This window comes from Bacillus rossius, chromosome 2 (genome assembly GCF_032445375.1).
Source record: "Bacillus rossius redtenbacheri isolate Brsri chromosome 2, Brsri_v3, whole genome shotgun sequence".
In the NCBI taxonomy this organism is placed as follows: domain Eukaryota; kingdom Metazoa; phylum Arthropoda; class Insecta; order Phasmatodea; family Bacillidae; genus Bacillus; species Bacillus rossius.
This window is the reverse complement of record NC_086331.1, coordinates 73,135,201-73,160,323: the sequence shown is the minus strand read 5'-3', so window position 1 is coordinate 73,160,323 and position 25,123 is coordinate 73,135,201.

Here is a 25,123-nt window from a genome sequence, read left to right as displayed (position 1 = left end):
ATCCAGAAGAAAAGGAAGTATCATATTCGGCCTGAGACTGAGCCGTAATAGGTTTTTGCAACCAAACCATTTGGGCATTAAAAATATTATATTCTTTGAGGAAGAATTTTTTTATAAATTTTTCTATATTTTGTATGATAAAATCTACCTCTGCATACTTTTATGAATAAAATTGAATAATTTTTATTGAATTATCACTATTTTGTATGGATACAAAGGAGTGAAATGAAATGTACAATTTAATTAATAAATTTACTTTTATTTGCATTCATTATTCAAATATATTCATTACTTTTGAAATGTTACGTGCGCCGTATTTATTTTTACAAGTACAAAAAAAACTTCGCATCTGCCGGGATTCGAACCGTCAACCTTACATATTGTAGATAGCGCCGCTGATCGTTCACCCACGAGGCCATATTCGATATTTAATAGTTTCAGAATTAATATATACATGTATAAAAATATTGTCAACGGTAGTGGAATAATATTATTTCGTTTTTTTAACTCGATTTTATAACAAATACGCATCCCAAATTCACCAAACTTATTTATAATGTGTTACAATATTTTTTTAAAACATTGTGCAAAAGATCCCGGTTGTAATTTGAATTATTGTGTGTAACTGTAAAACATCATTGTTGGTTCAAAACGTAATTGGATATTCAACATTACTTTTAAATAATGTACATATTGTGCTGAAAATCGGTGGATAATCGTTAAATTACATAATATTAATAATTCAAACGACGAAAATATGATTGAAAAGTCAAATCGATGGTCGTTCCAATCGAGTGTAAGAGAGATGCCACGCATGCGTAGGCCCTACAATGAGCATGAAGAGAGATGCCACGCATGCGTAGGCCCTACAATGAGCATGAAGAGAGATGCCACGCATGCGTACAATGAGCAAATAGGACACATCCGTAGTGGGACATCCGTAGTGGGACACTTTTTCGTGCGTGCAGCCGGCGTTCGTCGATTTATTAGACGTTGTCACGTCAAAAAACTTGTCTTTTTTATACAAGTAAATCAAGTAAGTATAATATACTAATAATTGTATATTCACATATTATGTGAATATCCCATTATTAGTTTAACTACCTAAATATTAATATTATTTTCATACAGTTTTTTAAGAATTATATTGTTATAATTGCACTTAATAAAAATGTATATGTTTCTATTTATAATTAGCACTATAAATTATTAACATTGTCAAATTAATCAATTTAAAATATAAATAGTTGTTAAACATTTTTTTATTAAAAATTTAATTACACATAGCTACTCACAAATTTTAACAAATAAATTTACATCTACTTCTGTTGAGGGTCAAAATGACTAATTCTCAACTCCAGAGAACTCACCGATGCCAGCGTCCAAATTACCTATGACCTCAATTTCATTCACGCAGAGTTTTTCAGTAATTTTTTTTATCTGACTGCTTCACTTCGTCTGAATTGTAAATTGTAGCAGCCTATGTCTTGAAAGCATGCTTGCTCACTTGGGTCTCAAGCAACTCCAATTTATTATATATACAGTCCAACCACAAGTTATATTTTTAAGTTCCATGTGGTGTCGACATCAACTGTTAGCTGAACTTTCGTATTCTGATTAATAACTTTAAGGAAAATGCCAATGGATTTATCTCACTAAAAATATTTAGAAAACACTAGCCTTTTAAAACTCCCCAACTGAAAATTTTGCCAAGTAGAATACATTATCACTTCTTTGTTGTGCGGCAAGCACAGTCTTAGGTTTATATTCATGACCAGGTGACGATGCGGTTGGTAGCTGCCGATCTGCTTTATTACTAGAGTTTGTTCGTGAGCGAGATTCTAACTTAAATTGAGGAGTCAAAACGTTCACAAGCTCTTCTGAAGTATGCAAGTAAACTACACATTTGCATGTCTTCAAGTGTCTTTTCAAATTACCAAAGTGAGTTAATCTTATATTGCACTTATTAGAGCGGATCTTCATGCGAATGGGATTCTTTCTACATTTACTTCTCTCGTGCCTTCGAGCATCAAGAGCGAATGCGAAGGTTATGTCACAGTAGTGTCATGGATTCTAGTTGAGGGTAATTCACCTTTAAAGACTTGTGTAGATATTTCCGAGACAAATGGTGCTACACTAATGCTTGGTGTGCTATTTAGCGCATCAATGCAACTTTTTTGTCTTGATATCTTCACTTCCGACTGCTTACCTATGCCTTTCCATATCTTAAAGTTTTTTTTTTCAACTCATCGCTGTGAGTTAACTTCTTATAAAATTCATCACAGTAAATCACAATGTAAGACGAATTCTTCGCACAGTTACTATTCTCATGACATCGCATATTGAAGCTTCTTGACAATATTTCATTGGAATGCCAGCACTGATGTTTCAATGGAAATGTCAACTTCATACAGAATTCCACCGAACTTATGATAGATTCCATAACCGTGCCGTACTCTTTTCAGATGCTATTTTAGCTAAACAAGAGAGCTCCAAAGCGATGTTCACTACACGGAGTACAAATGGCATCTGAAATAATAATTCTAACCACATATAAGATATATATTTACAATCACTCCGAGGCAGGCAATACATCATCAACATGTAACTTAGGATTCATCTTACATGGGATCTCTTCGACCTCTACACTTTTTGACTATTCTTTCATTCTATAAGTATTTTTAATCATCCTTAGAATTTTGAAACTATTCAGATGATGCAGATCCATAAAATAACCTAGAAACTATTGTTCAACACATACACACCCCAAAATTTAGCTTAACATAACTACCTCTATAATGTCATGATTCATTAATGAAATTTTTAACTTCCTCATAAAAATATATTAACACCTCTTCCAAGGACATCGTAATAAAAAAATTCTATTCAGCTGTTTATAAGAATATTTACTATTCTTATTGATTTAAAATATCCCAGGCACCATATCTTAATAGAACTATAAAGTATTAAAACACTCCCAAAACACGCAGATTGGCTACTATATCTTAAGCCAGCAAGCACATTTGTGAAATTTTACCCGCCCCATTGTTTAAACAATTTCCATTCCGATCCATCTATCAGATTCAAACTACGTGTCCTCAAATCAAGATTGCATTCAAATTTTATTTGTAGTTATGTAATGGGATAAAGAATTATATCTCATTTACACATAGCAAATACCAAAGAAAATAAAGGTAAGGTGAAGTCGCATAGATTTATCTGTCATAAAAAATCATTTTGATCACAGAAACCATTACATGTACAGAGAGCCAAGAAAACTAAATTGCATGTATAAAAAATTACCTTCTTCCTAAAAAATTATTCCTATGCAGCCTAAATGTAAACATTAAAAATTTAAAAGCCCATCGCGATATTTCTTAAGAAAATACATCATTCATTTTTAGTAATTTTACACAATATCTAAACCGATAAACTTATTAAAATAACCATAAAACCATTTATATGTTAGTAATTTTATTTCCCCATATTTACCCACATCTCTGGTTTCGAGACAACCGTCTCAGATTACATGGCTAACCTTTCGTGGAAGAGTACGAAGTGAAACTTTATAGAGTTTGGTTGTTTTTTTTAAATTTTCACATCCATATTATAATAAATATATAGATCCACATATGATCCATTAAAACTTTTAATAAAAAACCAAATTTCATCAAAAGAACAACATATAATTCCTTATTAATTTAATCTCTTGGCAACCATACATAACATATTCGTTTTGTTACATAAGCTATAAATTTAACTACCTATTATTAATTTGAATATATTTTATTTACATGATAATTTTTATTCCTATGCAAGTAAGAAACCCAAATTCCTAAATACAATACAGAATGAATAAATTCTTTGTAAAACACATAACAAGATATCAACAGACGTCCTAATCGGTTTCTCGAAAGCCATGGATTGAAATAATTAGTAATAGTTTGAATTCAATATCAGTATAATAACATCTGGAAGTCTGCGACAGGAGATATCCATATTGTACCATATTTAATCTGACAAACATACTGACCTGTGCAAAGTCCGATCTGAATTGCCAGCTTTATCATAACATATGAATATAAAGAGGAAGAGGGAACGTAGCATACATAAACCACGCCCAACTTTTCTCACACACCAAAAATGACCACTAGAAAGTCAATTGTTAGAGGCATGTTTCAAAATATAAATTACCTTCTGAGCACATATTCAAAATCACTAGTAAAAACCAAACTAATACAATGTAAGACCACAGAACTTCAGAGACCAAACGTAAAATTAACTAATAACACATAAATAATAACTACATGATCATTAGTTACATAACCTCTCGAAACATAAGGGGTAATGGCACCGGATTTAACATATTCATTCATTCATACCATGTGTCTGTCTGAAATTTAAGGCCAGCAAGAGTAATTTTAAATACATATCTCGCACATTAATTGTCCCTACCACGACCAAAAAACTTTTATTGATATTAACATAGAGATTCCGATACAAAGTAGTTAATTAAATAAAAATTTCTACTCAAACAATTTATATTTTAGGGCAAATTTTAATCATCGATAAAAACATTTCTCTATATTTACATTCTATGGACCTAAATACAACATAAATTTAATCAACCATCATTCCCAATTCACAAATGACATAGATCTATACAATTTAGTGAAATAAAAACACTACAGTATAAAGTAAATTGTATAAGCATTTACAAAAATATCTACGACTCGAAATGTTAACAGAAACCATGCATAGCCAAAAATTACTGCAAGTGTTCAATAAGAAATTCACAAATATGTATATATTTTTTCCGACCAATGACACACATTTTGAACATATACGATACAAATAAGTTACAAACAATTTAATTGTATTTTTAAAAAATCGATTATTGAGAAACACAAAGTTTTAATGCAACATTAAAAATGTAGAAATAATTTCCAATCAAACAAATTAATTTAATTCTTACGTACTATGTTATGTCAGCCAAGGAGGAGTAGGTAAAAAGAGAGGAAATAGAATTAACAAATACTGAAATTTGACACACTGCTTTATTTGACTACACCACTGATACAAACAGTCATATGTTTTCTCACTTATTATCAGGAACAAGATCTTACATTTTTAATTACGACCGACGACATTCATTGATTCTGGAATCGTAATATAGCTGGAAAATAATGAAATACCTTGGAATAAAAACTAATATATCACTGGTAGGCTCTTGTAGTCAGATAATACTTCATGTGATGTATAGACGAGGAGATGCTCTTTAGGAAATATCTGTGAAATATTTTTAATGACCAAACATTTCAAAATCCTGCAATGGATCTATTTATATTTTCCACTCGTAAATCATTTCATCATCTGAAAGACAATGAAAATTTGTAAACTGTAAACCAGTTAATTATGTAGTGTTTCCACCAGGTATACACCAGGTGTATATATATATATAAATATAATGAGGTAGTTACAAGCTCCTCCGCTAGATGGCTCTTATTTCGAAATAAAGGTACTTGTGTTTCCAAGCTCCCACGCAAGAGCGTTATAGCATCGCTTGTCTGAAGGTCGCGCGCTGAATTCGGTCTCGCTCTCTCTCACACATTCCGTGGATTTTGTTTCTGTTCCAGAGTGGAAGAAGAGTTCATTAACAAGGCGGCGGTTAGATTTACAAGTTATGCTCGTCGAAATTATACGCTTATATTTAAAACACAAATTGATTTTGTTTAAAGAACCGAAAGGTAAAATCTATTCTTTGAAATATTACACAATTGTTTAAAAACAGCCAAAATAACTAAGTTATTACATAATTGGTACATGATTGCAGCTGGTGTGATATTATTTATTTTAATAAAAATTGGCGCTTTCGGAAAATAAAATTATAATATAGCAATTTTTTAATCAATAAATTTAAGTTCCTCAAAGCATCAAGTTTATTATGAATACAGCGCAATTTACGTTACTAAAAAAACTATAAAATACCAACTACGGTTATCTACATTGTTTTTCTGTGTAAATCTGTGCATGGACTTACTAAGCGATGCATTCATAATAATTTTAGCAAGCTATTATAACACAAAAAAAACTCGTTTTTATGGGAGGAAGGGGGTGGGGTCATTGTACTAAAACAAATAATTTTGCCCCTCTCCGAGGAAAGTTGCCTCTCTCTGTGGGAAATATTCACTCTTCAAGGAATTTGGCATCTCCAGATTTTTTTTAAATGGGAAATTTACCCTAAAAACTTGAAATTTTTACTCGAAACAGGGATATTTCTCGAAATTTCGAGTCATCTTTGAAGAAGTTTGAGGAAATTTGTCAACAAGATGGCCACTGTGACTCTTAATCCAAAATTGAGGTAGGCCTCGGACTTCACACCCCGAGCCCTATACCGGTATTCCCTTTTATGTTCTACTTATATTCATCAATAATTGAATGGATTTAGGTCTCTTTCACCAAAATGAGGTTTCTAGTCCAGCAGCCTACAGAAAGCCGATGATGACATATTGGCAGCCATCATAGAAAATTGTATTTATTTAGGCCGGGCTTCAACCAAATTCACCCCGGCCACGGGATAGACATTTACATGCAAAAAAAATTCTCACGCGATGTCCACAATTTTTGTGATAATAGCATCAAACAAAAACCATGTTGTAGATTTTGAAGACCTTAACAGCGCTATAGCTTCAAAAGTTATCATTTTTTTATTTAAATATGGTGATATCATGTGATATAATATTTAAAGTATCATAGTTTTCAGGCTATCTTTTAATCGCTTAAACAGCTGTACTGCAACCTTGACTGAGTTGAATTCTTTAAAAAAGTCAGCGGGGCTGATACTCTATCTATAAAAATAAAGACACAGCATGGTTATTTGTAATGGAAACATTGAGTCCGCTAGGCCCAGCACATGGTTGTGGACGAGGGGTAGCAGGGGGGAGAGGACAGCGTGCGGGGTGGCGGAGACAGGCTGCCAAGTTGCCAGCTCCTTCCTGGAAGGTCACCCACCCCTCGCGACTGTGAGCTAGGGAGGCGGACACGGGCTAGTCATCTGTCACGCCTTGCGCGTGAGGTAGTGACAGTTCTGCATTTACAACTTCACTGGTTAGTGTTTAACTCTTTACAGGACAGCAAATAAAAACAAAAACTGATAGCATGATGGTCTTGTATTATTAATAGTATAAATTCTAGTCGCGCAGTTCGTCTTCACAAATTAAATTTGCAAATTACTTTAAATAGATTTTTCTGTGGTCGTTTTTTCGTACATAATTTAGGAAGATTTTATGCCACCCTGTTATGCACACCGACGCTTCATCGAAACAATCCTGTCTTAACCAAATGTTTATTAAATTTTTTAGCTTCACATTTATTGTGACAGAGATCTCAAAGTACTATCTGAATGTCTACACATACTTGATAAAATTTTATTTTAATAGCGTGTTTTAAAAATAACAAATAATAGCTTTTGCTATCTTTAGGATTAGGTTTCTCCCGAAAATGCAAATGTTTCTGAAGACACACAAACGATCACATTATGATTGTTTGCTTCAAACTTTGTGATATTTTTGGTAGAGCTGAGTAGATAAAAAAATCTAGCTACACTCTCATTCTGGCCATAAGAAATTTTTTTAATACAAAAATTTGATGGCGTCGAGGTCCGTGGCTATCTGCGCCCTCGGCTACCGAGCATGATAAGGGACGAGAAAGGGTGTGTGACGCCAGCGTCTCACCGATGTCACTCATTCTCTCTTGTGCAGCCGGGTAGTATTAGTGTTCGTAACGCTCGACTACGTGTGACTTATTCAACTAAGTTTATCAAGTCTTGGTACGCAGTGTGCGATTATGAGCAGCACAAAATGTCTCAAGAAACGGCCACAATTATCAAAGCGAAAGAAATCCGCAAAAACGACTATGCTTCTGGCACGTACTGCTAAAAATAAAAAAGGTATATTCATTGAGTGGTATATATATTATTATACATACACGGATATGAGACATTTATGTGTGACCTACTGTAAAAATTCCAAATAATATTGAAAACTGACTGTCCTGGAATTTTAATTGAATTTTTAACATTTGTAAGAGTTTATAAAATATATTTGCTCTAAACACATTTCAAACGGATTTAATGTTTCGTTTTATGCGTAAAAATAATTTGTATATGCTTGTAGTTTGAAATATTTTTAACGATACATTTTCTTCTACAGACATAAATATGCTTAGCAATGGCGTATGTCCAAAAGCTTACATCAAGTCATGCATTCCCATTGCACAAATCTTTCAAAGATAATATTAAAATTTGTTCTAACATCGAAAACATTAAGTTAAACGAGAGAAAAAAATGATTTTTGAAGTACCTGTTCATGAGTTATTATAAGGTTCTAATTTTAACTGAAGTTTATGTTTTATGTTCTGTGCAGACATACCTTTTAAAATATTTCATTTACAATGAACTCCGAAGAACTTATTATAGTTGTTTATTTCGTGTATATCATTATGTAAAAAACGGAAATTGGTTTATTTATTTAAATGGATGTTCTACATGTCTTTAAATCTCTATGTTGATATAAATTGCGTTTCTACTATCAGTGATATGGTTTTTCTTCTCATTTTTCTATTTTGTATGATATATTATACTGAATGAGTTACTGTCACTATTATTTTGAATTATTGTAAAATATGATTTATAAAACATGATTTTCAAAGCTAATGTGTTTTCTTTAACTGTGGTTCCAATTTCGCAACAACTTAAGAAGTGGTAATGCTACGTAATAATTATTTGTAGTACTGTTAAAAATAATAATTAATACAGGGTTGCCAATAGTTGTACAATATTTGATATTAAACATTATACTTGAAGGTAAATACATTTTTTAAAGAAAAGTTTATCTAATATTGTATTAATACTAATTGAGGCACATTTTTCACAATACCAATTTTTTGAGCATTTTCATAGCCACATCCTCTAATAAGATTTTTCATAAAGATTAACTCACATCGCTGCATTTACCTATCAATAAAGAAAAATATTTTTAAAATTTACAGCTTTGAAACTTATAGAACAGTATTTATGTTTCACAAATACATAAAACATTCCTTGTAATTATTTTGACACACTCTCAGCTGACATTAATTGGCTGAAAATAATAAAGAAATATAATCAATGCAAACAAATTTAATTTTTGTGTAATACTTTAGCTGTGAAGTTGTATGTAGATGAAACTTTATTCAAAGACTGGCTGGTTTCATTAATGTTTTATTATTGTGAGATTTTTTCTCGCAGCAAATGAATTTTAAAAACGTAAATCAGTTTAAACTAAGAATGCCCTACACTTTACTGAAATGAATGATAAAAACATATAACAATGTTAATGCGTTGTTCTTATTATAACAAATTTCTTTATCTAGAGAGAACTCAGCTTTAAAAAAAACGTTTTCAAAGTAAAGTTATATTTCAATGAGATATATAATTATTTTTCATGCATTAAGCACAATTTTACTCTATTGAAAATCTCTGTGTAAATATATGCTGATTTATCATTTTTTCTTTGGTAATGGGAAACTACAAGGAAATATACACTTTTTAATGAGGCTTGGATGGCCACTTCTATACAATTGAGAAAATTCCTAAGTGAATACGAACCTTCGTACTCACACACTGATTTCACGTTACTTCTATGTAGAGACCCAGAAATTTCGTGGATTATCTGGCGTCAGGATAGAATTAAATGTCTTACACGTACTCAACCCATATTTGCTTTTCCTTTGGCTGATTTCTTATCCTAGTTAATCAGCACTACCTGATTTGCTTTCTTCTCTCCTAGCTGGGCATCGCAGAGGGGTAGCCAAATAACTGCCGCCCAATAATGAACTCAGTGGAACAGTACAAATGTTTGCATACTAGCTTGCGACCAAATGAATGCGCGAAATTTACGTATCTCTATTTATAAGCCTATTCAGACTGATAATATTGGTTGTGATTTGATTCGCCTCTTTTTATTTTTCCGTCCCTGTTTCAGGTAAAAAATCAAACCGTTCGAGATTTGGTAACCAACCTTGTTTTATCTAATCTGGCCATTTGTCAGTCCGCGTTGGCTTGTAGATCATAAAAGACAAACTATAAAAATTTCAATGTTCACATATTATATAGCTCGTTAGGAACGCTGCATCTGCAAAGTTGTTGAGAGCTCTTCAAGCATAACTTTACCATGGTTATAGCCAATATATAACTGAAACACTGTTGACTTTTTAAAATGGAAAGCTGAGACAGTACTTTGTAATTTTTTTTTTGGTTAATCGAACTGAAATATTCATGCAAAAAATTACAGATATTTTTTAATTTGTACATTTACACGAAAGCAAGCGTATCGTTGCAAACCTGGGTTTGGATTCTTTCCGGGCATTTATGCTTGGGTTGTCCCAGTACCTTAATTAATTAAAGTTATTTGTAAACTATCCCTGAAAAGCTTTCCATTACTAACTGCGCACATAAAAAAGCACAATAAACAATAATGAAGTCCAGTTGCTGAATAAGATTATTATCTTTCCCAAGGGTTAAAACATGTACTCTTGTACAAAAGTCAGTCGAAATTTAAAATTATATTACAATATTCGTAAGCGCGACAGTAAATATCCAGCTTTGTTGCGTAAAACACAAATCATAATTTCAAAAATAACCATAGCAATGTGTTGTACAAATTTACTATATTTTATCTTGTAATATTACGAAACATTTCTTGGCAACCTATTTCCAAAGGAAGTTTGTGTAAAAGTGCAAAACATTTTTTTGTGTCTAAGGAATATGATATTCAATTGTAATAAATGATTTTTATACAAATAATTAACAGATTACTTCAGTTTACAAGTTTGCTAGCTAAGAACACATATCCATGAACGATACGGAGCTCTTGGTTTGCTTATTGTACTTGCACTTAGCAATTTTTTTATAAACTTAAGTTTTAGTACGTCAATGTATTAGGTCCTCATTTTTTTTACATTTCGGTACATTGTCAACGTGTAGCAAGTATATGTATTTATGTACATCGTGTTTTATTTCTTACGAAATATTTTGTCTTGAAATAAATAAATATATTTCAATAAACGCATCTCGACTACCGTACATTTTTCCAATAAATGACAAATTGTTTAATACTTCGAAAATGGTCCTTGCCCTATAACTTAAATCAATTGAAAAAAAAATAAATATTTTTACATAATTTAAACATCTAGTCACTAAAGCGTAATATTCGCATATATTATGTGCAGAAGTTAAAATATGCTTAATAAATTGAAAAAAAAGGTTTGTTAATAAAATGAAATGTGTGTGTAGGAAAACCCGCTAGAGTGACGGGGCTAATGTTGTTATGGGTCGTGTAAGTGCATGTCATCCTTGAACGTGACATGAGATAGATTCCAGTTTAAATGACATTTGGTTGCAGGATTATAGCAAAAAAAAATTACGTTATCAGTGTCGTATTTTCTGAATTCATCTCCAAAACAAATCCTGCTCTATACGATGTCCAATGAAGATTCCGGCTGTCCCGGGCTTCTAGTGCTGAAACTCTGCTGAGTGGGTGTGACTCGCCCAACGGTCCGCCCCTAGCTAGGCACCCGCCTGTTCTCCTCAGTGGGACACAGAGCTGGCAACACCGGATGAACACCTGATCCCGCCAGCGCACCCCTTCCCCCTTCGGGCCATCGCTGCCACGGTCTTATCTCTGTCTGCGATCTCTCGCTCTCAGCTCCACCCCAGCACTATCTGGTGACCGTGATTCACAACTGCGACCTTGAAGCTTGCCCGTAAGGCCGTTGACTGGTTGCCAAGAACTCCAGTAAAATATGAAAAAATGCCTATCTAAATGCACGGATGTATGACAAGTAGCATCTTCTGAATTTTCAGGCGAATTTGGCCTTATAATCCACCTTTGTCCCTCCAGGCTAATGACACGCCTTGTCGACCCTCGTCAACACAGCTGGGTGCTTCACTAATGGAGATTATCGTAATCCCTTGTATGAAAAGAGGAAAGGAAGCATCTCATGCTGCTTGTCCTGGGGCGAGTCGAGGTGTTATGTGGAGTTCAGGAAAAACAAATGGTGGAATTTGTGAATTCAATAATTTAATTCAATAAGTTATAGATATCAAAATGCTACACAGAATTTAAAAACAAATACTTTGATATTGCGAAATCTGCAAAGTGGTACATATAATTAAGTTTTCACAGTGCCATATGTGTTTATTTTCTCTTGCTTGTTTGATAAACTTCTCCATTGAACATGTCTGTAAAAGGCGTCGTACACATTCTATGTGCGACATCATTTGAAACTAGAAGGTCTTTAAAATTAACACAGAAAGTTCGCGCAATGACATTTAGGCCCTACATAGTCTGCCTGCCGATGTTGCAGTAAAAGAAATCATAAATAGTAATAGAAGGCAACGCATACGTGTATTTATTTATGTAGGGCCAATATCTACGAGTATCTACAATTCACCATCGGTATTTCGAGCATTACTGAGTATGTCTCCGTGTGTATCTCTGACAAAAACAAGTTATTGTTTGAACGCAGAATCAAGGCTTGATCCCTGTGCGTAGTCAGGAAGCTTTCAGTCACGTGGAGTATACATTTGTATTTTAATTTATAAATGCATCACAGTTGCTTATAATTAAAGCGTCGTTTTTAAGGCCACGCTAATTGAACTTTTTAATTAGCAGTTTTTTCGTTTATGCCAAACCTAAATAAAATTGTCTACATGAAAAGTTTATTCAATTAGTGGTGTTTTTCTTTCGGTCGCCATTCGATTTATATGCATAATGTAGTTGCCTCGAGTAAGATATACCTACGTTTTTTTTTTGCTTTGTGGCATAATTAATTTCGTATGTCTTGCTATGTTGTGTGATATCCACTTTATCAGTTATTATGCCAAGTAGGTGGCATGGATTTATCACCTAATTTCCTGTCTGGTTTCTTAGAATCTTTCGTATGTGACCGATCATACTTCAGTTCTCTATCTAAGGCGCTTCCGTGATCACTATAATAATCTACTCGTACTTTAAAAAAAAAGCAATTCATGTCAAATTTCCAGCGTCTGTGAGATTAAAAGTAATTAATGTGGCATTAAAGTATGTCAATACTAATTTACCACATATAATTATGTAATATTTGGTGTAATACACAACAAGAAATTATTGAAAATAATTTTGATTTTATTTGACTTTAATTGTAAATATGTCGCACGACTGTGGTATTACAGTTGTTTATAGGTGCCGCAATGTAACTTCAACGTTTTTGTAAGATCTACTTTTGGCTTAGATCTACTTTGATGCGTATTTTGCATCTTCCGATTGAAAACATTTTCTTGTGGTAGTCACATGGCATTTCCTGCATGGCAATACTATTGTTAACGTTTGGCGGAATTGTACATCATTGGCCTGAAAAAATATCTAAACCAGAAGCAGATATACCACAAAGGATGAAATTGCCATGTGGTATGTAAAGCGTGAGTGAATATTCCACCACTGGATTTTTATAAGTTATTACTGGTGAAATAATCGTTTGTGTAAATAAATATTCAAACACTTCCCCTATTTGTTTAGTCCGTAGGCTGACATTGTAGAGGGAATGAGGATGGCTTAGTAATCAAACAACATCAACCTGACATTAAACACTCCCACCACGCTCATGCATGTCGCACGAGAAACTGGAACCCATGACCCCACCCTCCGCAAGCTGGCGAGTCTTCTACAGCGAAACGTATTTAAGCACTGCAATGATCCTTCTGACACTAGCAGATATGACTAAAAGATCCTTAATTTTCTGTACCTGAACCAAACTCTACTTCGTACAAACTCCCACCAAACGTCAATTTAGATGAGCACGTACGTACGTACTGTGCTGTAAATGTTATATTATTTACTATATTTTTTCATAACTGGTCATCCAGATATTTTTCGTAAGCCTAACTGTAAATAATAAGTTGTGTAAGTGTCGTTTAAGAATATAATTAAAGATCAGTACTTAACTAGTCCCCAAATATATATACTTGAATAGTTGAAGTGGTTTAGGTACGTTTTATTGCACATTATAGGCAATTAACTTCCGAAATTTTGATTTGAATTTGAAGTGAAGACATTGAACAATGAAGCCTTCCTTTAATCCACAGTCAAGTTAATGACAACGTAGTTGGTTTGGTTACATCTTGTTGTTGTATATGTGTACTTGAACGTTGGGAAGAATACAAATGGGCAGGGACGCACTAACTTTCTTGAAGACTTACGACGAGCGAGCTACATATCAATATCCTACTATTAAAACGGCATTGTTCATGTTATAATTTGCTATTTTAATTTGTAAAAACATTGTTTTCTAACTTTACGTGACAAATGAGACTTCTGTTAATCCAATAATGAGTGTATTAAATTAGTGAAAATACACTAATTAAGTGAGGATTTTTTTTTGTCTCGTGAAAAACAGTTTTAAATATTTAATACAATAATTTATTCAGAAATGAGCTGCCCTAAAATTTTATACGGACGGAATTGCGATTATGCAATAGCACGGTGCATTTCAAAACCACATATAATAAATTTGGGCAACTGTATGGTTCAGGAGAGTAAAAATAATAATTTGCAAGCTAAATAAAGTGTACAGTATGCAGCATACATATAATCTTTGCAATATTATTTTAACCTTTTATCATGATTTTAATTACACAAATATATAAATATATATAATTATGTAATTCTAATAAATTTGCATTTATACTGATATTGTAGATACACACATTTATTATACGAGCATACTTCAAAACTGTTTCGAAGGTCACCATAATGAGCAAGAAATTTCTTCGCTAGTAAATTTCTCTTTCGGTGAAATTCTTATCTACGAAACAAAATTAAATACGCCAACGTATTACAGAGTGTGCTTAAGTAATTTTTAATTTTTTTTCCATTAATTTTTTTGTTAAAAAAAATTACTGTTCATTCCTGCAAGAAACATAAATCCTTTCTCTTATCACAGACATAATCTGAAAAAACTTGCACGACCTAAGACAAATCTTTGTACCTAGTAATCGTTATTCCGAAGTCGGCAAAGCCTGAAGAAATATACTTATAATTTATATAAGCAAATAAATTATTATTTTATATGTGATTAAGAAGTCATTACGTTAGTGTGTAGTTATTATTAATTCAGCAACAAGCCACAACAACATGTTGAAAATTGTTTTTCACAAAAATTTTTTTTACAGAAGCTGATCAGAGAATGTGCGATGTAAAAAGGAGTGAGAGAGAGAAACACGTAGGCTTTTAAATTGCGTTACTAGTTACTTTATCTGTTGATAACCTTTTTTAGGCATTCAAAAACAAACATACCTACAATATCTACAATAGGCCTACATATCTGTACATTAAGTACACGCATATCTAAGCTACACTTTACCTCCCAAATCACATCAAATACTTTTTGTTCTTGTTTTATGTTTGTCAAGCTGCAGTTTCTTCTTTGCATCTTGAATGTATGGCGGATCTTTGATGCTCAGCCCTCAAGCTCGAATCTATTATTTCAGGCAGAAGACACTCCTTGTAAAATGTCTGAAGTTTTGGAAGCATTTTACTCAACCAAAATTCTCTACTTATTCTGACTTCGTCGATCAGTAAACCTGTAAAATAATCCATATTTTTAATATGAAGATGACTTGTTTTATGAGTGCAACTGAAACATACACGGGACTTGCAATTTATCAGAATAATGGCTTTTAGTTGTGATTAACCAAAAGAATTCAAAAATAATAATTTCATATATATATACTGGCCTACTATAAATTGGGGAAGCACTATTATTTTTAGATTAAGAAATATAAATTAAAGTTTAAGTGAGTTGTTTTACTATTTGTATGGCGTATGTCCAAAAGACTTCACTGAATCAAGATTCCCCATTGCATCAAACATTCAAAGAACGTATTATTTGCATAGTTTAATAAATTTTGTCTGATCAGATATTCACTTATTTAAAAATAGTAATAATGTTTGTGATTAGTTTCGTGAAGTAAATGCAACATTATTCAAATATAACAACTCGCATATAAATTATATAACTATAACTTGTTCTATGTCCTCAGATATATTATGCTAATGTATGTATATAATGTAGGCATGTGTGTATTCAGTAGCGTAATCTTATATTGCCGAAATAAAGAACGATGCGACGCACATATGGTCCCGGTCCTACATTTTACTGTACACTATAATTCTACACTCTTCGCAATGCTGCAAAATATTTACAGCAATGTAAGTTATCGTGTGTGTGTATGTATGTATGTATATATATATATATATATATATATATATATATATACACATATATATATATACATACACACACACACAGACAAATGGAGCAATGAAACATATACGTTTAACGTTTAATTCCTTATGGGTATACTTTTTTCCTCCTTTTTTTAAATATGAACGCAACTGAGCGTAATAAATAATTACGTAGTTTTCTGGCTGATTTACCAACAATACTTGCTTTGCGCAATTAAGGTGAAATCATTCAAACATTGCAAAATAGTTTTCTCACTGACCCTACAATAACAGTTACGTATATGTTGTCACATAACACGCAGGCCCAATGTACTAACGGTTTGTAAGCAATTTTTTTATTTGTATGTACGCTCACTCGCCGAAATTGAACGCGTAATCACACTTAATCTGCTAAATATAATAAATATTTCATTTCTAAATAAGTATACGAATTCGATAAAGGTATTTTAATGAATACTACTTACTATGTTTAAGTTTGGAAAAAATATCCTACTTTATCGGTCCCTAGTTTAAAGCTATGACTATATAATTTGTTTTCAGATATTTAACATTTTGTTTACCATATATATTATTAATGATACATGTTTTCAATCCATTTTAAGTCCGCGATGTGTAAATAAAGCAGTTAACGAATATTATGCTGAAGTTGTAATAACTTTGGCTATTCATTATAACTGGTTTATAATCAGTGTCACACAAATTGCACACATAGTAAAATACATAATTTTATTTGCATCGTCAGTAACATGGTAATATACACTTATAATTTGGTGGCCCACACTGAGGTGATATGGTATACCAGTTCGCAAAATCTGTTTTAGGGTCTAGGATTCAAACTGAGTATTTGTCAAGAACGAAGGGGGAAAATATACCAGAGTTTCGATGCCTGTGGTGAGTCACGACCTACAAACTGTAAACAGCTCCAGGAAGGGATTAGTACCACCCACCCCCCTCCTCCATGCACCAAGGCAGCTACCTGACAGCTTTCCTGCCTTCCTTACCCCCTCACCCAGCTAGCCATCGCTCATCTGAGATATTTGCCCCTGCACAAATTATTTCAATACAACAAATATAATATTATATCTTTCCTATTACAGATAGACACATGCGGTCTGAAACTTTTTTGATCTAAATAATTTGCAGAATATGCCTTCATATTCATTTTATATATAAAACGGGCAGCCTGTTTAACATAGAGTATTGAAAAATGAACAAGTCATTTAAAAACTATGTGAAAATGTTATTAAAAAAGTGGGTATTAACGCAAGTGTATACCTGCATTATCTGCGTTTTGGTTTTTATTTCACCTTTTTATCTTATTTAGTGCCTACATAAAATGTAGTTTAGTTAACATTGATTTTCCTATACTCGCAAGATGCCAGCGCCCGACCATCCAACAGCCTTAAGCATGAAAATCAGGAAGAATTCCAAAAATCATCAAAAAATCACTTGTTAATAGTATATAAATGGGGCTCGTGCGGTTGGGTTCTGGGTGAGGATTGAGGATGGGGTCAATGACTGACCTCTCTGACGTCACGGCGGCCATTTTTGGTGGCAAAATTCCTCAAAATTCCTCAAAAATGACTCAAATAACTCAAAATTCTTAAAAATTTCCGGTTTTCGAGGGAAAAATTCCCGCTTTGAGAGCAAATTTCCCGTTTTTAACCTTAAAAATTCAAAAATTCGGAATTCAAAAAACATCAAAATACTTTTGCCTTATGAGAACGAAAATTCTCCGAGATGGCTTAAATTCCCCATGGCCAAGCCACGCCTAAGATGCTGGCGGGGAGAATTGACCTTGACCTCAACCATAAAATTCCAATTCTTTGATGTTTGACCAAAACATTCCTAAAAAAATTCCAATAAATTAAAACAAATTTCTTACTTCAGATATTTAGTTTCTTAATCGATTTAGGTCCTCGGTTAGATTCCCGGTATGAGCAAACCAGTAATTTATTAATATATTTAAAAAGAATATCAATAAAAAGTAATAAAAATGTTCTACGCCACACACGCAATTTTAAATTATGATGCCACCGTTGCAATTTTCGTTACGCCCGCCATCATGGATTCTAGAAAATTTGCTTGATTCGTTCTGTACACCATCTTGGATGACTATGACGTTATCGTTACACTTTATGTTGTCCGCCATATTGGATTCTAGATCCTTGCACTTTTCGTTACGGTCGCTATATTGAAAAACCATAGTTTTTATGCTAGAAATTTGGAAAAATTAAATATTTTATTTATAAATAATCTAATTAATAAAATTAAAATAAAAAAATATTTAAAAACTTATAAATGGAGTCCTCGGTTCGAACCCAATGAAATCAAAAATAAAAATAAAAACGTCAATAGATACTTCCTCTATGGTAGCCGCCGCCAGACTAACTTTCCACCCCTAGTGCCAAGGTATATATATATATATCACCCGCTAGTGTGACGTCATGTTCGCCATCTTGTTTTCGTCTGCTGCAGGCCACCATCTTGTTTTCGTCTGCTAGATTGCGCTGACATCATGTTAGTTTAATTTTTACCTGCTAGAGTGCAGTTAACATTTATTACTGTGGAACCCACCATTTTGAAATTTGGGTGCCATCTTGGAATTGTGTAATTATTTAGCTAAAAATTCGGGAAAAATTCCAAAATTTATTAAAAAAATCACTTTTTAATTTACTCATTGAATCAATACTTGGTTAGAAATTTTTCCGTCGAAAAAAGAATTTTTTTTTTTAGAAAATTTGAGTCATTTTGAGCCAAGTTTGAGGAATTTTGAGGAATTTTGGCACCAAAAATGGCCGCCGTGACATTAGAGAGGTCGGTCATTGACCCCATCCACCATCCTCACCCAGAACCCAGTTGCAGGAGCCTCAGTTATATTGTCACGGATTGAAGATTTCTTAAATTTACTTTTAAATTTATTTTGCTTTTGTATCCTGTCTGGGTAACATTCGTTGGTTTACATTCACGTTTCCGGGCTTGGCCTGATGATTGCGACACACGGGTGGCGAAATATAGGTTGCTGTGACTGTAGTTTGCGGGCACAGCGGGCTTTTGCGAGGCTGCGTGGTTATTAATTCTCGCGGGTCGCTGGCCAGGGCCCGCTGAGATGTTGCGACACACCGTTCTAGAAACCCGCTGCGTCGCGCCAGGTTTTGTTTCCTCTTGGTCGTTTTTCCACTACGGTAGTCCTTTGTGAACACATTTTGAGGATACTGTCCCGTATGGTGTCGCAATCTGGCGTCCGAGTTTGGAAGCATGGCTCGAACAAGGGAGCAGCATGAGAGGGGAAGGGGAAGGTACACGCATGGGCAACAAGGAATCGTCTACGAGGCGTGTTTTGTTTTTTTCTTTGTGTATGGCGGGGCGGCCATTTTTCGTTGCTTAATTTTTCCCTGCGAACGTTTTCGTTGTTTCCTAGTTTTGGAGGTAAAACACCCCTCCAGGGAGGGACCGGGTCTTTTTCGCCTAGGGGACCTCTCTGGAAGGGTGATCCACGTCGGTGCGGGGCCGTGACAAGTCGAGGGTAAGTGGCTGGCTAGTGATGGCTCGTGGGACAGAGCTTCTTACTGCACGGTCTCCGTCCAGTTCATAATTGGTTATGTTCAACTTAAAATAATGTAGATTTTCTGTTGTTATTTTATTATCTCTTTGGGAATGTAAATTGGGAAACGGTGCCTTGTTGACGGCATGCAAGTAGGGATCTGATCGTAGATGTAACCTTAGCAGAGTTGCGTGAGAAGGGAGGGCAGCCATATTGTCAAAAGATAAGTAGTATTGTTAAATTAAATGTGGGATGGCCTGCATCACATTATTGTTATTATTTTTTGGTATTTATTTATTTATTTATTTGTGAACTGAGGGTATGTGTTAGCAAAGAAACTTGTGCCTGAATTGTTTTAACTATGTTTTCTTTCAGTTCGTGAATCTTTCCCTACCATACCTGTATAGGTAGGAGACTAGGTCTTGGGTACCTCTTGATAGTGCTCTACCTTTTCTTTTTTTTACCCCCAACGTTATAATCATGTTTTAGGTTAGGGATTTGCCGGAGGCCCTGCGGAGTCTCGTTACAAGTGGTGTGAGGCTTGGGTAAGTCTTATGTAGGGTTTGTGTTTTTAAAATAGATATTTCTTTAGTACAGGATGGAAAGAAGAGTGTGGCCAGCTGAGTTACTATTTTATTTGTTACGTTTTGGATTTTTGTTAATAATGCCCGTGTTGTTTGTCACACTTTAAAATTACTTAATTTATTATCTTACAGTAGCTAGTATTAGGAGGTCCGAGTTTAATTAAGTGTCGGCATGTTTTTTTTAGGATGAACAAGCTACCTGATTAATTACTATGTTATTAATTAAGTGCATGTAAGTATAAAATTGTTTTGTTATTTTAATTAGGTTAGAATTCTTTAGGTTTAAACATAGGGCATTTATTGTAATCAGGCACAGAGACACATTACCATACCAGTTATTAAGTGAAATTTAAATTTTATTTAACTTGTTGATTTTAATTAATCGGCTCAATTTATTTTTGTTGGGACTGGGAACAGTCATTAATTCTTTTTTTGTTTTCACCTGTAGGTGCTAAATAATAGTAAGCATAACGGACTTAGAGATGATTTAAGTTTTAAATTACAAAATTTTATGGGTTGAGGTATGTCGCAGAGGTTCACCGTAAGCTTATGTAAGGATTATAAAGCAGAAATACAGGAAGTAATAGGAATCTGTAGCACTGATGACGAACCTTTAGAAAACTTACACGATAAAATACGATCATTACAGTTAGGGAATAGTTGTGAATAGGTTGAAAACATGGAGGCAGGAAAATTCTTCGTAGACCCTGGTCATTTTTGGGGGAAACAGTGTGAGGATGTGGAAGAGTTTTTGAAGCAATTCAGGAGAGCAGCCAAGGTTAATGGATGGAATGAACATAAATGCATTTCCTATCTACCAACCTTCCTTAGAGGACCTGCGGGACTTTGGTACGATAGTTATGAAAAAACGTAAGAAAATCTTTACAAATTAGAGGAGCTTGCCACTGCTTTGAAGGCAGCTTTTACACGAGTAGGACAGGTAGAAGACTTGGAATTGAGACTCCAGTCAAGGGAACAGGGTAGGGAGGAACCATTTGAGGCATTCGTTTATGATATCTTACATTTGTGCAATAGGCTTGACTCAAAATTGTCTGAAGCCAATAAGATTAGGTACTTGTTAAGAGGGCTACATTCTGATATTGTTGAAAAAGTAATGTTGTTTCCGAACAATACAGTTGAACAACTGCTAGGGAACCTTAGAAACATTTAGGAAGGGCTGTAATATGCCAAGAGCCATGATAGTGAACAGGCAAGCGACAGTAAACTAGAACATGTTCCTATTAGGAACATTAGGGACAGAAATAACACTTATAATGCTATACTTGAAAGCACCTTACTTTAATTTGGGAAACAGCTAACCCAGTTACGAGAGGACATCAATACACTGCGTGTTCAACGAAAACCGCAGGGGGTTTTAAGCCTAGGGAGGAACATAGACCGAGCATAACCAGAAACGTTTTTCCACCAAACAATCAGTTTAGGAGTAACACCTACAAAAACCCAACACCAGGCTCGCGCCCTAGAACCTTTAATACGCCCCAGCGGACCCCTGATAGACGATCCATCTTTTTGTATTGTAATAAACCAGGACATATGAGGAGAGAGTTCCCATCTCTACTCAGTAATCAGAAACAGGGGAACTAGACTGGACGGGGTTCATTCGGGGTATCCACTCGTCCTGGGAAAACAAAATGTCCCTTTGCTAGCGTGATGGGGTGTTGAGCCTCACAACAAACATTTTTGGGACAGAAATCCCCGTGTTTAGTGACAGTGGTGCAGCTGTATCACTGTTAGAAAAACGGTTCATGCCAACAAAATACTAGAGGCCGTCAGAGCCCAGAGTGTTCTCGGGAGTGTCGGGACAACTTCACCACTTGAAAACACATGAGTCGATTACACTTTGGACTAGGTGGGTTTAGGTATTCTCACCCTGTGGGGCTTGTGGAGACCCCAATAAAACGGCTTATTTTGGGGTGTGACTTTTTGAGTAAATATGGTGCTGTCATTTCGTGTATTGGAGATAGAAATTTGTCTCTGACTTTGAACCATCCTGATTTGAGTCGCCCCACCCGAGGCGCAGAGGTGAGGGAAGACATAGGTCGTTATCGAGACAAAGGTAAACAGATGGGACAAAAACAAGTAGATTCGTCCCCCTCCCATAGTAAAGGCTATCAGCGAGCGATTTCATTGGAACAACCTAACTTAACCCAAATTCAGCCAGAGGAACTAGTAAGGGTAGGTTATGTGTCGGTGTCAGAACACTTGCGCTTAGATGCTCGAACACACCAGTTGGTACCAGTTTATTTCAAGGGAGGGGACCTATCTGATGAAGTTTTGCTTGAGCCTAAAGAGGACGTGTACAGTAGATTTTCAGTGTTAGTTCCTCGCAGTATTGTAAATCAGAAATAACACAATCACATATGGATCACTAACACCGCACATCATCCAGTAGTCTTGCATCCTGGGATGAAATTAGGGTACTTGCATGAATTTGAGGGCATTGCCCCCTTTACATCTGAAGTCAGTAACATTTTACAAGCTAGGGAGGAAAACCAATTTGACCTGACCCAATTGAAGGGTCCAGGGATAAAACATGCCAAGTCAAAAATCAGCCATTTTCTGTTGTAAGTGTGGTTGGATGAGCTCAAATGAGATCTTTATGGCCGTGTTTCGAGACAGGGGAATAACCTGTTTAGTCAGAAGATATGAGCGGTTAAAGAAACGGTATACAGGGGAAGAACATGTCAAGTCATAGTGATACAGAGAAAGAACATGCCAAGTCAATGGGAAGTAATTTTTGCAGTTGTGCAAGCACTGTTTACATTCATTTGTTTATATCACCCCTTACTCTATAATGTATATTGTTTGTTGCAATATTATGTGAATAATGTGTACAGCGGTGTATTATAAACATTTGGCATTTCAGTGAATTACTATTGGCATTTATTCAATTTTGTACATTTTTGTGATGTCATCAAAAACACAATGGATTCAAATGAAGATAGCAAGAATATTCCCTCCAATTCAAAAAGAAAACGTAAGTATGGCCGTTTGCAATAGGTTAGGAAGAAAATAAAACTTCAAAGTCATGAAATAGGCCCAGACTGCCAATGTAAGAAAAAGTGTTTTGAGATTGTAGATGAAGATAAAAGAAAACAGATGATTAAACGTATGAACAGTATGCATTCTAATGATGAGATAAACATCTATCTTGCTGGGTTGATAACCATATTACCAGTTAAACAACGGCGTCCCAGACAGCCAGAAGAAGTAGCAAATCTGAGAGACGCCACCTTTTCGTACCGTTTACGATACATGGAAGAAGGAAAACCAGCTGAAGTAAGAGTTTGCAGAAAAGCTTTCATGTCTGTGCATGGGATAGGAAAAGGTAAAGTTAATTATATTTTGCAATCGCTTAAGAGTTCGGGGGATGCGCCAAGGGACAAACGTGGTAAACACAAGAACCGTGTTCATGCACTTCCAGATGAAACTAACCAAAAAATTCATTATCACATTAACAGCTTATGAGGAAGAGAGAGTCATTATAGTCAAAAATACAGCAAGAAGAAGTATTTACCTGAAGAGTTAAATATATCGAAGGTCTACAAAATTTTCCTAGAGAAGAATCCTGATATAAAAGTATCATACGAGACCTACATAAGTATTTTCAATGCAGATTTTAATATTGCTTTTGGATACCCCAGAACTGACACTTGCGCACAGTGTGATGTATTTAATGCCAGAAAAAGTTGCTTAGAAGCAGAACTGCAAATCGCTGAGGACATCCAAACAAAAGAAAGGTTAAGAAATGAAATTAACATTATCTGCACTGTTAGAGAATCACATCACAAGACAGCTCAACAATGGTACGATCTGAAAATAAAGGCCAAAGTTACATGTCAATGTGACATCACAAAGGAAGCAATAGTGTTTTATTTCTCAAAGAACTACCCGATTCCGAATATCACTACTGGTGAAGTTTACTACAGACGTCAACTTTCTATGTTCTTCTTCAATGCCCATGTTTTGTCGGCTGGAAGAAGCGTGTTTTATGTTTATCCTGAAACAGTCGGGCGAAAGGGAAGTAATGAAGTTTGTTCTTTTCTCCACCATTTCATCTACAACTATCTAGAAGAAAATGTCACCGAACTGGAGGCATTTTGCGATTCTTGCCCTGGGCAAAACAAAAACCACACCGTTTTCAAATTTCTCCATCACCTTGTTCACAAGGAACACCGTCTGCAACATGTCACATGTACATACCCGATAAGAGGACATTCATATAATAAATGTGACAAAAACTCACGACTGATAAACCAAAAAACAAGAGCCGAGATGCCAGAAGAATGGGCTGAAACCATCAGAATCTCAAGAGTAAAGCCTTCAACTTTTGAAGTGGTTGAAGTTGAACAAGAAATGATCAAAGATTGGACAACACACCTGGACACATACTATCGGAAGAAGTTGCAGTGTGCTTTTCGAACTGTCAAGGTTTTAAGTGTTTCAGAAGATCATCCTGCACTTATAAAATATCGGAACTCCTTTCATGGACCATGGAACGTCCCAGTGCTACCTACAAAGAGTAAAAAGAAGCAGCAGCCATTGCAACATCAGCAAGTGTCAGAAACTGAGTTTATTCTGCCAAACATTGCCTATGATGGTGAGTTAAAAAGTCATATTTTACACCTACTGTATATCTACCAAAATAATTT